Source organism: Manacus vitellinus, unplaced genomic scaffold (genome assembly GCF_001715985.3).
Source record: "Manacus vitellinus isolate BGI_N305 unplaced genomic scaffold, ASM171598v3 scaffold_3_pilon, whole genome shotgun sequence".
NCBI lineage: Eukaryota > Metazoa > Chordata > Aves > Passeriformes > Pipridae > Manacus > Manacus vitellinus.
Genome location: NW_021940535.1, coordinates 12,866,727 through 12,883,406, shown reverse-complemented (window position 1 = coordinate 12,883,406; position 16,680 = coordinate 12,866,727).

Here is a 16,680-nt window from a genome sequence, read left to right as displayed (position 1 = left end):
TGATTAGCAGAAATAGTTGAGGTTTTGCAAGTCAGTTCCCCATTTGGAACTGAAATCAGAAAGTCAGGAGTACTTTCTTTCATATGAATTGTTGTCAGCTGCTTCTTTCCTGAGCAGAGGTCTTCTTTTCCATCACTCTAAGGAAAGTTATGTTGGTCTTTGCTCTTCCTACCACTGAAAGCCACTGTGTTGTTGCTATAGCTCATAGCCTGCCACAGATTTAACTGCTTGAAGGAACTTCATCCTTTCAGCAGCTGTGGCACTTTGCACTGCAGGACCTTTTCTGTGTTCTTCAATGATATAATTTCAAAAACATGCTTGGATCTTTAACCTGCATTTAACTCTGCAGCAGAGGAAGCTCAGAAGTATCCGGTGACTTGTGCAATGTCCTGTGCTGATCTTGTATAATGTGTACACAAGTTGCAACAAGGGAAAACTCCAATGCAATACTAAGACTTTGTGTGTGTGTGTGTGTGTGTGTGTGTAAAAGGTCAAATACTGAGACAGGGCCCAAAGAGGTTGTAGTCATTCTTGGAAATACTTGGAAGTAGACTGGGCAAGGCCTTGAGCATTCTGTGACTTTGAGGGTGGCCCTATTCTGAGTAGGGATTTCATTTCTTGCAGTACATATGTGATTGATTGACTCAGGCTGTCATTCCACTGGATTTGGGTGTTGCTAGATGACCCAGTCATACACATCTGATGTGGTCCAGAGGTTACTATTTGCCTCTGTTTATGACAGAGTAGCCATAAGATATGTTAATGATTTTCTTTTCCAGCACTCTTAACACTGGCTGTATGTGTATGGAAGGAAAGAAGTAGTAATTTTCCAGCCTAAAGCTTAATGTTAAAAAGTTAACCAGTCAAAATTTTTATAGCAAATTGGAGCTGCCAGAGGTCTTATTGAGTTGGTATGCTTACGAATAAATTTGCAAGAGATCATTGCTTTGCATCAGGACACCACAGTTTTTTGGTTTGTTTTTGTTTGATACCATGAGCCCCAAAGCTGAATTTATTGTGTCACAAATCTTTGGTCTCATGGGAAAAAACACTTAAATCACACAATTCTCCTAATGACTCTTTGAGGAGAGTTATTACATGTCATCTTCTTTTTTTATGGAGAGTATTATACTGGAGATTTATGCATTGCTGACCTCTGCTGCACAATCCATTAGCCCTTTCTGCCATGCTAGTAATAAATATCAAACTAGTAACATTTATAGTAAATGAAAAACTATGTTAAAAAGGAGTATAACAATGATAGCATTATTCTAATCTGAACAATCATAATTTTGTGGCTTCCCTTAGCAAATGTTCATCTTTAGTACAGCAGTTCTCTCAAAGATTATGTGTAGTCTGAGATCTCTTGATATTTGGGTTGGTTTAAACCCTGTAACATCAAATGCCTTTCAGGACTGGAGTTTTGGTCCTTTTGGAGTATACAGCACATAAATGAGACTGAAGGATGAGCCTTGTGTGGTGCTCGTCAGCATATGCAAAGGCAGGTGCACTGAACTGTTCATCTCAGAAAGGAAATGAGATGTAGGCAAGTATCAAAAATATTGATCAGGAGACTTGAGTCAACCCAGACATCCACTGACCATTTTTACACTGAGCTATTGCCAGAACAATAATATACCTTTTTGTGTGTGGCTGTAGCTTTGGTGTTTCTGTGTTTTTCTGCTTGAGGAACTACTGACGCTTTTTGTGTAGCAATATGTTAAATGGAGAGCAGTATTTCTAATTTTTTATTATTCCTCATTCTGTCTCATTTCCAGTCAGACATGGAAAATAAAGTAGCATGTATTAGTGCCCCTACCAGAAAGGCCTTCAGCTATAGTTCTTATAAAGCAGATGTTATCTTGAGATGACTGGTCAGAAAGCTTAACTTGGTCTCTATGGCTCTGCTTCTGTGAACTATAAATCATTACAAGTTTTTTGTAACTATGATAAAGTTTGGAGAAGTTGAGTCATCTTTAAGCAATCCTTGCCTCATCATGTGAGACACAGTAACTGGTAGGGTGCATGTGGCTGTTGTAATGCTGATTAAAGTAGATATACTCCCCCCAACTCTTCAGCCTCTCCAAGCTCATGTAAGCTCACCAGTAGCACATGCCAAAGATATGTGTACCTAGTATCCTTCCTTGAAGAAACTAGTGATAGCATGAGGACTAACGGGTTCAAACTGGAAAAGGGGGAATTCAGGTTAGATGTATGGAAGAAATTCTTTACTGTGAGGGTGGTGAAACACTGGAACAGGTTGCCTGAAGAAGGTGTGGATGCCCTATCTGTGGCAGTGTTCAAGGCCAGGTTAGATGGGACTCTGAGCAACCTGGTCTCGTGGAAGGTGTCTCTACCCATGGCAGGGGGGTTGGAACTAGATGATCTTTAAGGTCCCTACCAGCCCAAGTCATTCTATGATTCTATGAGTCTGTGAAGATCTGTCCTTAGAGAGATGTAGTAATCAGGAAAAATTGTGTTCAAATGACTTGAAAAAAGCATACATGTACTGAATCATGCTCACCATGCACAAACAATGCGGTGATTGTAATAAATGTTTTGATTATTCTTTGATTTAAGTTGTCTTTAATCAATGGAGACTGCTGAGACTGACTCAGTTTTCTGTAGAAGACCTGCCTTTTGTTTCCTTTAAACTGAGCTAGCTGCTGTATCTGGCAAGCATAAGTAGTAAGTTCCTTTATGCCATCACTCTGATCTGAGCAATATTTAAAATAGATGCAAATAATTATTGAAGTAGTGGGACTAAGAAAACCCCATTTAAAAAAAAATTTTCATGTGATTTGGTGCACTGTGATTAAAAACTCTGATGTTTAATAAAGTAGGTACTTGGGCTAATGCTTTTCCTGCAGTTAGGGAATCCTAAATGCCACTTTTTGGTGGGTATTCTCTGATGTCTCCTACTGGAATTGGACAGTATTAAGGGATGATGTTAATGGGCAGTGCCTCAGTGAGGACATGACTATGGAGTGTCTATTGGCTATTTTCATCAAATTTACAGAAGTGTGAAATTTTGAGTCATCTGACATTTACTGTTCTGTCAAATTTGTTTGATATCATCCAGTGTCTTTGACAACAGGATAAGACCGGACAGAAATCCACACAGGTATTGTGCCTAAACTGTATGCATGGATAATCTTTCTTTCCTTAAAAATATGCACCACTGAGAATAAACCATTTGAACTTTAAAGCAATGGTATCAGAGCAGATTTTATGTGGTTCATTTGATAGCTAAAAGGCTATTTCTGTGCATTTTTCAGGTACCTGAAGGTTCCTTGGGTTGCAAAGGCCGAATATTTAAGCAGTTAGTGCAATACTACAACCATGGTTGACTGTGCATCATTTCTATGAAACCAAGTGCTATAAAAGTGGGACCTGAAACTCCAGCACCTATAAACATCAGCAGTCAACTGTAAAACATACAGCCTTGGTCTTGTGGGTGAATACTGGTATATGAAATCTGAAAGGTCATTTATATTGTCATTTTTTTTGCTTGATCTGTTGTATGGTTTATACATTCTCAATGAATATATTGAGAGATACAAATTACCAATTAGGAAGTGTTTTATGGAAGAGTCATTTGAAAGATACATATATTTGGAGAAGATATTGGAGCTGAGTATCAGTATGTGAAGGAAAAAAGTTAAGATTATGTTTAAGTTACTGGGGAAAAAAGCATTTCCCGAGTTTCACAGACCAGCGATGATGTACAATTAAATGTGTTGTTCATCTGAGAAGTGCAACTTTGGAAATGAAAGCCTGCAGCTTCCAAAATTAGACTAATGTTACAGGGAGGCAGAAAGGTGGCCTCAAATTGTGTGTGATATCAGTAATACATTCAAGACTCTGTGCGAAGCAGAATTTTATATTGGAAAGATATTGTCGAGATACGATTAGTGAAAATAGGTAAGTGTTTGTTTATGGATTTTTACCTCCCATAGTATAGTTATGAAGAATTTTTCACTGGTTATGCTTGTTATTAGGAATGATTGTGAGCCATTTCAAATGCTTGGGAGCAAACATTTATTAGTTATACATTCTGCAAAAACATCTGGCCCTTGGGTGTAGTAGGTTCAGGATATGATTATGTTTGCTCTCTGTGTTTGTAATGTGAGTTCATTTACTAGAACAAAGGCAGATGGGGAGCCTACACTGTGGGGAGGCACACAGAGGCATTGCTTGCAAAAATAAAAGTTATTAGTCAGGTAAGATGTTCCATTAGAGAACCTTTTTCATTTCCACCTCCTGGGCTCATATGCACCGTTCATTGTGTTTGCAGCAGGGAGAAAATACTGGTGCTGTGAAATCAGGGAAGGCAAGGGCTCAAGAAAAAGAACGTGATTCTTCCAAACGAATAGTGATTTTGTGTACCTCTACTTAAATGATTCTGTTTGTGAACATTCAGTCTCTTTTCCAGCAAGTCTTAGGCCTCATCCTTGGATGAGGCACCTGCAGCTTTAGGATTTCCTTCAAGCATGTCTAACCTTCCTGGTCTGCTTTGCCCTTCAGGACTGCCTTCCAAGGGACTCTATTAACCAGTCTCCTAAACAGACCAAAATCTGCCCTTTGGAAATCCCAGGTAGTCATTCTGCTGATCCCCATCCTTACTTGTCTGAGAATCAAAAACTCTATCATTTTGTGATCACTGTGCCCAACACAGCCTCCAACCACCACATACCTACCTGTTCCCAAACAGGTCCAATGGATGCATTCCCTTGTTGGCTCACTCACCAGCTATGTCACAAAGTTATTTTCCACACACTCCATGAACCTCCTAGACTGCTTCCTCTCTGCTGTGTTGTATTTCCAGCAGACATCTGGTAAGCTGAAGTCCCCCTACAAGAAATGGTACATAAGAAACCAGGAGCAATATTTGGTGTGAGTTCTAATTCTTCTTATTTTCCTGCTACTATTACCACTGAGTCTTCAAAGTCTAGGAGATGAAGAGTTAACCACAATGGATTCTTGAAAAGGAAAGGACTGGGTACAAAAGCAAAACTGGAAGTACTTTCCCAGATAAGAAAAGGACATGATAAAAGGCTCCTTCTGTCAAAGTCAAGGGGAGAAGTTCATCTGACTTCCTTGAGAGCTGGTTGCAGATCTAAGATGGCAAAGGGACTCACACTTTAGAATGGGAAATCTAATGCACCCCTCTTCTTGATGACCCTTGAAAAAAGGAACCACTGATACAACCAAATCTGATCATAAAAACTGATGAAGTAGGTACTCAAAATCCATGAGACGGAGTGAGTCAGGGGGAGAGGAGGTGGGCAGGGAGGAGAAAAAGATATAGAAGTGCCTTGATAAGGGATACAAAATAATTTGGTATTGTATTGGATTTTGTATTGGATTTAGTGGAAGAGTTTCAGTTATAATTGCATAGTGCCAGTAGCAGACACTGTAATAAAAATTGTTAGAGAAGCGTCAGTGTTGCTCTCTCCTGATCTCTCCTGTTTTTCATGTCTGCTCCTGGTCAGAACACTGCAAATCCAACTCTTGTGAGGTCCATAGGGAGGTTGGAGAGTCGGTGACCCCTGTGTTTGGCAGCCTGATGGATATATAGCATAAACTCCTTTATATTCAATAGTTTTAGTGCAACAGTCTTCTGCTGTTTGATGGTGCAGATGAAAGAGAGGTTTTAAAAAGAAGCTGACCAAAAAAAGGAAGGAAGCTTGGTCTGTCAGTGTTGGTTAGCAAAGTCTGCAGCTGACATGATGTGCATTTCTTGAGTGAGAGTAACATTGGGTATTGTTTGCAATGCAGTGAGAAGGAATAGCTTCTCCTCCCATCAGCTGTACTGTAAAGTATATATCTTCTTTATAGACTGTCTCTACTTCATCAAGCTCTTGTCTGGCCTGGTTGGAGGCTTAGTCTCATATTTTATTCCTAAATATGGAGCTCTTATCATGAAGTTACTTTTAGTACAAAAGTTGGATTTCTTTTTTCTGTACTCTGCTGCATAGGTACAGTTTGGCTAAAAGGGTGAGGGAAGGGTGTTTGGGATTTTGTTCACAAGATGGCACTAGCCACTAAGCAGTGCTATATTCCTTTTTAATCCCAGCACTGAATTAGCTAAATCTTTAACAGGGTGGTAGGAAGAGCTGGTAATGATTAACTATAGACAAGACAACTAGAGTCTTTTCTTATATGCATCAAAGGCATCTTTTTGCCTACTTTAATAGGTCTTGGATATCAAAGAAAGAAAATCCGTTTGTTTTTAAATAAAATATAATTGTACCTCAGAGTTAATTGTTAGTTAGAGGGAATGTTCTTGGCACAACGTGAGGAGTGTAAGGTGAAATAATATTTCTGTTGATGGTGGCTGAGATTCTAATTGTCTTTACCCATGAGGCAACAATTTGTTGCATTGACCACTTGCTGTTTGTTTAATTTGAGTATCACTAAATTGTTACCTTAGAAACTGCAGTGACTTATACAGATTTCAAAATGTGGTGCCTTAATACAATATTTCTTTAGCTCCTCAAAAATATTAGACAAATTTCTGTTTATATTACCTGCTCCCATTTTCTTCCTACTTCATTTGTTGTTTTATAGATGAGCTGCTCTCCAGTTGAACAGCCATTCAAGCAGAGATGCATAAGATGCACATGACCAGAGAGGCTGCGTCTCTCTCATTAGTTACTGTGTGAAGTCAGCTGTAGTTTACATTGCCATTTTACAGTTTTTTCTGCTTTGGTAATCCCCATTTTGTCTCCAGCAAGCCCTTCTCATTTCAAGGGAAAGAGGGAGAATAGAATAAAGTTACATTTTAATCTTGCTGGCTTTATATCTATGTAACACACTGTGGTGTGTTCAGTATAATCCATTACTGCTAATAAGCTATGTGTAAAATTGCCTCAGCTGCATTTTATGCAACAGTAATTCTTTCAGATATTAAATATTTGAATTAGTGTAAATGGTAAGTAGCTGCCAGTGCAGAAACTGATTTGTAAGAACATAGCTCCTCTCCTTGCTGTTCTTACACTTTCCCTTCTCTTTATTTAGGACTGGCTCATCCTTTCCTTTTGCTTGAGTGGGACCTGCCAACTCCAGAATAAGTGACTTCATGGAAAGGCTTCTATGAATGAAATCTGTAACCAAGCAAAGTGCAGAGGCTGTGTGCAAGTCCTTCCTTCCCAGCAACTGGATGATAGGCAGAAATGGAACAGACTGAGAGCTGCTTTTTCCTACTTCCCAAGACACTGGTGAGTGGGACTAGTGGGTGTGTTCAACTCAGAAGTGTCACAAAGGACTTTCTTTCCATGGGCAGCCCTTCAGGCACAGTTCTTTCCTAGCCTGTCTCCAAGGGGTATGTCTATCTACTAAATCTTCTTGTAGGCTTTCTTGCCCAGAGCCACCTTATTTGTTATCAGGGGCCTGATTCTACAAAATGCTGAGTTGTGCCATAAGTTTCTACTGACTTTTATGGAGGGACCGTAGCATCCTGCAGTTTTGGGCCTCGAGACATTTAAGAAAAGAGGACCTACAATAAGGTTGTATAATAATACAAAAAAATACCAGTGAGTTTTAATATTGTGGTACTGGCCTCGTAGTACATTATATTATTCTTCCTTCCCATTCCACCAAACTTATTCCAAATTCCACCATGTAAAAGTAGTGTCTGGCCTACTACTTCCTCTCTAAATAGCAAGTGATCAAGAAGAAAATGTGTCATTGTCATATCAACATTCATTTGTCTGTACAGGCTGAGAGCTCGGCAGACCCAGAGACAGCATCAGCTGAAAGTGTACTGGTGTGGTTAGGCAGGACAAGAAGTCTTCCCTGTTTGGTTAACACAGGCTGCTGGGGTGGCACAGAGCTGTGGGACTGGCAAGTTGCCTCCAGAGGTGGAGCAGGGGTTCAGGGTGGTACTCTGGACTGTAGTGTTTCTGTTGGCAGGTTTGTGTGTGTCACTGCCTATGGCTCTGAGGAGCTTTGGCCCATTCATTAGGGAGAAGGGTGAGACTGGATGCTTGCATTCTACAATGCTGGCATCAAGGTGTTCAGAGCCAACAGCTGTACAGCCTGTAAGAGGGGTACTAAAACTGGCATCTGCCTTTTTTCAACAGGTTAGATGATCCTCGCACATACTTATTGAGACTGCATCCAATACAAAGCTAGAGAAAACACCATAACCCCAGCCTTCCTGCTCACTACCCCTCCAGCATTCTTTAGCAACAGCCAAGATAGTAGAATCACTCAGATAATTTGTATCCAGGATGTGCAGTGCTTTGCTCAGCTCCCAGTCCTACAGTCTCTTCCTTTCTGCCACGTTCTCAGCATGAAACTGGGAACAAAGGGCATCTGTAGGCCTACAGAATGGTTGCTCCCTCCTGTCTTCAGAGAAGTTGAATGGGAGCATGACTGTTCTGTGTTGGAACTAATCGGTGGTCACAGCTGCCTCTGAGACTGAGCTGGAGTGTTGTACCCCTGAGAAACCACGGCACGAGCAGTTGGAATTGGATGCCGTGCTATGTGGTGGCTCATGTTGTGCCAGGCCAAGCAATTAGGGCTCATCCACTGAATAAAGCTGACTGTGACCAGGCTTCTTGGCAGTGTATGACTATTGTACAGCAGATGGTGCATGGAGTATAATGGAATAAGAAAATACTCTGAGTGGGGAAAATGTCACGGCTAAAAACGGCACCACAGCTGACGTTGCTCTGGAAAAGCAGAGGCCAACTGAAAAAGCCTTTTATGCAGACAGTGAGTACCAGCAGAAGATGAAGACAGTCACGAGACATGTTTTTTTCTCCTCCCATTTTGAATCAGTTGATATGCCTCAGACTTTCAAGGTGGGACCAAATTAAGATAAGAGGGGAGAGTGTGGTTTTTTTGTTTTGTTTTTAATATGGGAACACAAATTGAAAATGCAAACTGAAGCACCAGCTTTTTCCATCAAGGGAGTTAACATAGCCTCTGTTGCATTTCTATACACTGAGTGGGATCTGAAACAAAGCTATCAAAGAAAATGGTTACTAGATAACACAAAACTAATTATATTAAACAACTGTAATTTGCAAAGCAGAGGAAAACACCCAGGCGGTCTTATAAAATTTAAGAAGGTCGAACAATTGTCCAATACCGTGGAGGTACTAGAAATGAAATCTACTGGCTACAAGTAATGCAGAAAGGAATGCCAGAGCTCAGAGTGTGTTGATGCAGAGGCTCTGGCAAACATTGTTAGCCAAGACAATGCAGCATTTGAAAGAAGGATGCAAGAACACCCATGGGTTGTATTGTTTGCTAGTGGAATGCAGTGAGTATAGGTTGGAGTGGTAGACAGTGAGCTTCAGGAAGGAAGGAAAAGACGATAGTGCTGCTGCAACTGAAGCAAATCTCCCCTAAACCAAATAGTTGTGTTAGCAATGAGTTAGCCAGTGTGTCACAAACTGATATGAACCTCAAATATGGGAATATCAACATAGAAACAGTGCTGATATGACTGAAGAGAAACAGATAAAGCCTAAGTGATGATGGTAAGAGATGTGAGTTGACTGTCTTGGTAAGTTGTGAGTGGGCACTATTAGTTTGCTGGGGACAGGAGGTGGGAGGATAATAATTGTTATGGGAAACTGGGACCTAGCTAGTTGCTGACCTCCTCAGATGAATATGCCCATTTGAGAGGCAGGAGGCAAAAAAAAAAAAAAAAAGTCATTTGAGAGTGTGTGTTCATAGATCAGCAGTATTTGTACCAAACAGCACCAAACAGAGACAGTCCAACTGTCCCATACCATTAGTGTAGCTCTCCTTGCCCTGAGGCAAAAGTCTGGAGAGAGACAAGCAAATTGATTACACTATGAATCACAAAATCAATAGGGGAGCTAACAGAATGGATACCCATTTGTTCACTTGCTCACTATTGTGATAGGGCAAAAACCCAGAATCATCCGCTTCATATATGAACCCAAAGAAATTTAATTGAGAAAGGAGCATTCCCCATGGCCTAGAAGAAAAATGCTTGAAGATGTCAAACATTTAAGCATGGTGCACCAGCAAAGTTCTGAAAGCCTAAAAAGTGTGCATTTGTATATTTAAACCTGCATTCCTATGGCACTACTTTCTCAGATAAACTGTGGAACTTGGACCTGCACTCTGGTCCTGGAATGAGTGAATGTTGGGATAAGACTTGTTTGTGCATCATTTCCCATCCTCTCTCTTGAAGTCCTGGTTTTCATTAAGAAGGAGAATAGCTGTGCAGGCAGGGGGAGAGCCAGAAAGGTCTCTGTGGGTACTCCCATGTGGCTGTATTATGGAATATACTTATCCTGGATAGCCATAAGAAGCCATTGTTGATTTCTTTGCACTCGAAGGATTGCTTTTCTCAGAGACATTTGTGAGATAGATGTTTTACTAACTGCTAGAAGCTCTGAGTGATCAGGCCTGTGCAGTGTGTGGATGCTGAGGAGTACTGACTGTGCATGGTTGGGAAGGGAAGCAGTGCTGCACTTTCTGTGAGGGTCCTCTGCGGTGTCCCACGTGCACAGGGGTGTGTGGTTGCAGCCTGCAGACTGCACAAGGCAGACCTCTGTGCCTGCTTGGCTCAGGGTGACTTCTGAAGCAGGAAATTGAGCCCATAAGCAAGCCACCTCCTATCCAGCCCTTCTCCCCATTTTCCATAATGCTCTTCTTTATAATTATCCTTCCCTTAAGTAAATTGACTTTCCTGGCTTCTTTTTCCCTTCAGTGATACCAGCTACCACGTAATAACACGTGCCATCTCTTTGTGATAAACATTTCCTTCCTTCTCTACTTTTATTGCCTTTATACTGCAAATATTTGGGGCCAGGTTTGGCTTCTTTTATGTTTATGTGGTACTTAAAACAACAGAACTCAAATTTGGGCTGAAACTACCAGAATTTACTCACCCCCATTCTTCTTTATCATATATAGAAGATAAGTTCTACTGGTAAGTGCTCTGGAAAAAGCACTGCTGCCTCCATTGGTCTTGGTTCCTGATGTGCCTCGTTTGTGAAGAGGATGTGGTGGAGGAAATTGCTCTACACGCAACATGGAGTTAATTGCTCCTTGTTATACTCTTATTCAACATCTCTCTTTTTTATATGTATATTTAAATTTCTCCTTTTTCTATTGAGCACTAACAACAATGTATACAGTTCAGATTATTTTTTCTTTTATGAGCAGTAATAGCCTTCTCTGTCTCCTTGTTATGATGACTAGTGAGTTCAAACAGTTTCACATCACTCTTCACATATAGCTTAGCAGAGTATGTCATCTAGCCTCTTCCCTTCAGCCATTTGTTCCCATCTCAGCAAGTTCTTAGGCTAAAAAGGTTCCTAAATTGCCTTAATTGGTCTGTGAGCCACATATAATGCAGCCTGGATTGTGATGCTGCACAGAAAGAGAGGAAACCTCATTCATTGTAAGTCAGTGTTGTTCTAATGTCTTTCAGCCAAGTGCTGCTTGCAGATATTTATGCAAAGAAAGCACCTGTTCTCTGTAGAGCCAGTCCTAGTGGCTATTTCCCGATTTTGGATCATGTTTCCTTCAGAAAATAGGGGTGAGAGAAAGAGCAGCTCAGCTGAAGAGGAGAAATAAGAGATTTGTGGAGAGGAGAATCATGTTTGAATTCCTGTCTTGGGCATGTATGAGAAAACACACAGAAGCTGGTGGGCTTCTGGTTTGGTTCCAAAACCCAAAGGTTCTGGGATCTTGTAATTACCAGAGAAGCATGGGTAGAGAAAATCATTACCTAGAGAGTTCTTGTGGTAGAGGATCCTCACTATAACATGAACACAGACAAAAGTCAACAGTGGTGCAAAACAACCTGAGTGCTACTGCTAGCTGTGCTCCAAGCAGTTTGCTTTGTTTGCCAGTGGAATTTACACTGGCCAGGTAATTCTTGCCTGACTAACTAAAAACTGGCTAGCATATGCATGGTAGTGTCTTACACAGACAAAATCTGTCTGGAGAAACTTAAAAAGCAGCTCCTGTTTCTTGAGGTAGGGGAGGATTAAACTGCAGAAAGTGATGGACAGGCTCACTAACATATGTGTATCACTAAGCTTGTACACTGAGACTGGCTAGGCCTAAATGGTTGCTGCCCTGCAAGGGCATGGACAAGGAAGAAAATGCTGGGTTAAGCAGCTCTGGAGGTATTTTGACCACTCTTGCAGTCTGTTTAGAACATGAAAAAAGGACCAGAGGGAGGTGGGCTCTGGTTTTCCTTGAGGCTGGAGTTTCTTGTCTGTGTTTACTTGCTTTCAGCTCTGTGGTTCTCTGTGCTCTCAGGCAGAGTGTAGCCTGTGTGTCAGGCTGGGCTGAGAACTTCAGGTGACTCCCCTCTTCTTGTGTTTCCCAAGCATCCCTAGCTGGCTCAAGGCTCTTAGCATAACATACCATACAGTAGCATGAGGCTCAAACTCTTAGTATAAATAGTGAGGATTGCTCACTTGGCAAGAGTTGGCTTTAGCTCTCAAGAAAGCTTTCATTGTCTTGCTCTGAGTTCCTCAAGTCCCTACAAAAAAAAAAGTTGTTCAGGTGGCCTCAAAGTAGGGAACACATGCAGTACAGGAAAGGCAAAAATCTCAATTTTGCATTTAGAAGAAAAAGTAAGCAAGGAGTGTGGAAATAAGGCTTTGTGTGCAACCTCAACTCCTTCCTCTATGCTGTCTTCCCAATATGCAGCCCACTTTTATTGTTTTTCTTTTTTTTCCTTTCAGTCCTGGTTTGGGCTGTTGTATTACGCTCAGTTTTCATTACCAGAAATACATCAGTTCCCAATCCTCTGAATTACAGAGCTTGAAACAATGGCATAAGTAAGATAGTAAGACCCCCCCAAACCAAGAATCTACTGAAAATCTATTTTAAGCCATTTTGAGGGGAAGAAGGAGGATTTCAGAATCAGCAGAATTCCCTTCCCACACCTGCAGTTCTTGTAGAAGAGGTGGGAAATGTACCAGATCACCTGGAGTTGATGAGGGAAACCTACTTAGGATTTCTTGATTTAAAAACTGCTGGACTTTTTGTATTGTCACAGAAAGACTTTACAAAACTCTGCTGTGTTTCATGTGTGTCTCTTCTCAGTAATTTTTAAACATGTCCTAAATATAATGCACATAAAATATGTTTTGGATACTGCAGACAAGAATGTGTGCATATAATGGCTGTTAGTATTTGCAGGATAGGAATCTAACTCAGCAGGTGTGCTAGAAACACCTAGAAGAGAGATCTGCTCATCTGAGAAATCACAGAGAACTGCAGACTGGAAAGCAAACTGTGTGGCAGATAAAAGCAACCAGTGCCTTTCGAACTTCTTGATGATTTTTTATTGCTATGTGTAAAACAGCTATGAGAACGTTTTAATGCATCTTTTGGAAGGAAGGGTAGTTTTAAAACTGAAGTTTTATTTCTTTCTTGCATTTATTTTTCTGTCTCTGTGCCTGCTCATACTGCAATCTTCCATTGCAATGCTTGAGGCAGGGGTGGCAGCAGCAGCCTGGCTCTTGGTCAGGCTGTGGCAAGCACAGGAGGAGGTATCTGGCAGATCATACACTTGTTCTCCACCTCTATTTTGAAACAGGCAGTGGGATGGCTCTAGCCAACAATCCTTCAGTTAGACCATGTGGATTTGTGAAAATACCATTTAAAGTTCCTGTCTGAAAACCATGATTTAGTAGAAAAGTATGTCAGTGTTCTTACTGAATTATACCAATGTAAAGAATTCTGGCAGTTCTAACAATAACCTTTCTTTACGTATCTTTAAAAAAACCCCTCTACTGTTCCTTTTCTACTTATTTTTCAAAAAGTTCCTCATTGTGAACTACAGAATACAGCTTTCTAGAGAAAGCATTTCTATTTTTCTACTACCTAGAAGAATCAATGTTCTTTGTTGTGAAACAAGCCTGTAAATATGTAACTCCTGAAAGCTTAAAGTTTATCTCTTGCATGAGAAAGCAAATTCAGATCAGGAGTCCAAATTTCAAAGTTTTCTTTATCTTAAGTTTTAAAGATTAGGATTGTGGAGAAGTAGGAGGATATGAACTAATAACATTTCAGAGGAGACTTCTGAGCTCTGAATTTGGCATTCATCAGCAGTGTTGAAGTTCCTGAAGTTTTTCTTATTTTAAGCCGTTTATTTACTTTGTCTGTAGTCAAATTATCATAAAATTAGGAAACACATTAACCACACATCTGTTATCACAGTGGTTCTATCAAAGCCTGATTATAGTAATTTTTAAAATCAGAGCCCGTAAGTGAAGTCTGTAGTATCTGTTTTCATGTGGATAAAAAGCCGCACTCTTTTTGAAGAGAAATTGATCTGACTCTGCACACTTGGATACCAATTAGGAAGAAATTCTCACTGCAAAAGCACAAGGAAGAGTGGGTGGAAGGTTGTACATCTCTTTAAAAAGGAACTGTAATAATACCCTTTTTACAGTCATCTTAATCTTACCATATGAATCACGAGAGTATCTGAACACAGATATCTGAACACAGGCTTCTGGGTGTGGGGAAGGTGCACCTGAAAACAAGCCATAACTGATGAAAGGGTGCTGTGCTGTGCTCTGTTCCAGCAGTGAGATACTCTTAAATGTTAATGCAATGCATTTCTTGCAGGTGAAGGTGTGATGTGCAGTTTTTGTACCCATTTATGTCTTTTTGGTAGAGAACCTGTTTCCTCCCAAAACAGCTGCAGTTACTGAAACCCTGTGTAAAAGGTGTCATTAGCTTAAAAAGAGCTGTTGCTGTATCCTCTATGGGTGTAAGGTCAGATCTATCTTGCACATCCTGCATGATGAGACTTAGGTATTTGAGTCTCAGGTGTGCTCTGCTGTGCTGCCTTTGTGCCCAGCCTTGTGTGTGACTGGGATGGAGGAGAGGTCACAGTGTTATGGTGCAACTGGGGTAGGTTTTGGAGCCGAGGGACCTCTTGCTAGAAGGTGATTTTCTATCAGTAGCTTCATACCCGTGGTTCTTCCTCCATCCTGCACTTGGGAGTCAACTTTGTGCCTTGCCATGAGATGCATCTGGTGATGCTGGACTGAAAGAGGATGGGTAAGGTGCCTGTGGACTCAGAGGGACAAGCAAGCTTTAACGTGTGGGTGGCTTGGCAGCAGTTGTCCATGGGCATACTTCTGTCCTTGGGGAAACATGGGGGAATCTGAGCTAACTTTACCCTTCTTCTGGGTTTCTTTGTCTATACAAAGATGGTTGTACTATATTACATAATGGCTTTTTCATGCAGGCAAGTCATGACTAACCCCCTTACCTCTGTGTCATAAAATTGTCTCTGCTGCTGCCAAGGCTATGGGCAAGCCTTCTTCTCCATAAGTGATCTGAAGGAGGTTACTCTGCACCTTCACCCTTTAGGGCTCCTCTGGCTTCTGTTTCTTCAGGTCTGGCATGTTGAACTGGCTCTTCAGCTAGGAAAGAGGCACAGCTCCGTTGAACTCAGCTCTACTAACCAGTGTGGATGGTATGTATGATCTATTATTATTAGTGTTCCCAGAGGGTGATAGGTGTCCAGATGCTGTTACTGTAGGCAGGGAATAACAAGCCACAGTTTTGTCCTTAATCTGTATCTTTGTAATGCTATTGTGGAGGGAAAAGGTGAAGAAGCATCTTGCCTTCTCTCACTTCTGCTAGTATTTACTCATGGATGTGACAAGCTGTCATTTTCTAGTTTGTGTGAAAAGTGACACTTATTTCCCTTCCCCTCATTGCAACCTTGCCAATGTATTTGCTGCATGCAGATATAGACTTGTGTTCATTTCCCTAGCAGATGTCACAGTGATTCAGTGCAAAATCTGCTCGGGGACATGATGATAATTGAACTGCTCTCCAGCAAGGGGAGATGAATGTGTTGGTATTTTCTGCTTCTGTTACAATAGTAGAGCTTTATATTTCAGATCCTCTATTTAGAGTTTTAACTTTCCATTTTGCTCAAGAAGGCGGTAATGTGTGGAACTGTTTTAAACACTTCAGACTTCTGTAGAACCAAATGTAAATAACTAAAATATCTGATCCTAAAAAATAACAGATCTCTGCAGATTTCTACAATAGGATTCTGAATATCCAGGCATATAGCAAACTGCTATTTCTAAGTTCTTTTAGGCAAGGCTGGATGAGATCTACTGACATACTGATCTGTATTCAAGGTCATGTTTCAAGTGTGCATTGTCTAAAGTGTTTAGGAGCTGACTTTACAGCCAGTGCCATTGTGAAGTGACAGTTTGATATTTAGATGCAAGAAATGTCTATGAATAGAATGTAAATGCTACTGTTATTTAAAGTAGGGTTTAATTAAATGCTGGCTCCTATTAGTCAAAATTTTCTGAGAATGCTTATCCTTTATTTCACTTCTGCATCCATTTACGTGGAAAAATCATTCTCTGCTGAGGAGGTGGCTCAAGAAGGTTTGGTATTCTTATGGTGACAATCCAGGGGCACCACTTCCCTCTTCGGAATACAGGTTGATTATATAGCTGCAGCAAAATAATAGAGGAGCCAAATTAAAAAAGAGTGAAAAGCAGTAACTAGCTGCTCACATTGCTTCTGCTGCTGTGCTAGTTTTTTGATAGCTGTATAATTGATATGTGTGGCTGGGATATGCAACATCCAATTAGTGTGCATGCTCGATGCCTATATATTCTTTCAGGAGTTCCCAACTGCCTGCTATTTTCTGTTGTTACAAGTAGA